The following is a 915-nucleotide window of genomic DNA, read 5'->3' as shown; positions in this document are numbered from 1 at the left end:
TGAATTACTAATGAGAAATAGTCCGATGAGACCATTTGGATCAGCTCCACTACCTGATGCACACGCTACAGAGGACAATAAAGAGTCCAACCACGTCCAAGGAAACGACCATCATGGTCGTGGTCGAGACAAATCGAACGGACGTGGCCGCGGTCAAAGATCCTTTGGCCGCCGGCGAGGAAATGGTCGAGACCATGGACAAGACCGTGGCTCATTTGGAAGAGGCCATGGTGGTGGCCGTGGATCTTCTTTCAAACCCCAACACTCGACTAAATCAGAGAAATACGTCTGCCATAGATGTGGAATAAGCAATCAGTTGGGCTAAGACTTGAAGGACTCCCAAGCATCTAGTTGACCTCTATCAAAAGAGCTTGAAAGGGAAGAATCCTGAAGCCCATATGACTTACCAAGATGATGAAAATGACTTCAATCATGAGAAGAACGATCTTATGGATTATGAAACTTCAGATTGTCTAAAAAAAACTGAAGATTGATTTCGACATTTGTAATCTAAATTCTATGTTCTTTGTTTTGATGTTTTTCATTTCTATGAACTTGTTTTATTAAAACTTAATAAAATGAATGAATGAATTTTGAAAACACCAATATGATTTGCGGGTATGGTACACATTAAGGGATATGGCCTGATATGTATAAGGACAAGCATTTAGATGCTTTATATTCACCCAGAAAAACCCATTGAGATTATATAGAGATATAAGAATGAATGGTTTCCATAGTGAAACAATGGACGAAGGAAACAAAGAGTTCCTTCAGATATATGTATAAAATCGCCCAAGGCCATAATGAGTCCTAAAAAACTATACATGCATTCTCTATTAATCTAGACTATGCCAAGATCAGTATAATAGAGGCAATAGTCATGGTAACCAGAATGGTTTACCCACGAAATTA

The sequence above is a fragment of the Brassica oleracea genome, chromosome C5 (assembly GCF_000695525.1).
Source record: "Brassica oleracea var. oleracea cultivar TO1000 chromosome C5, BOL, whole genome shotgun sequence".
Taxonomy (NCBI): domain Eukaryota; kingdom Viridiplantae; phylum Streptophyta; class Magnoliopsida; order Brassicales; family Brassicaceae; genus Brassica; species Brassica oleracea.
Note: the sequence above shows the minus strand (reverse complement) of the source record.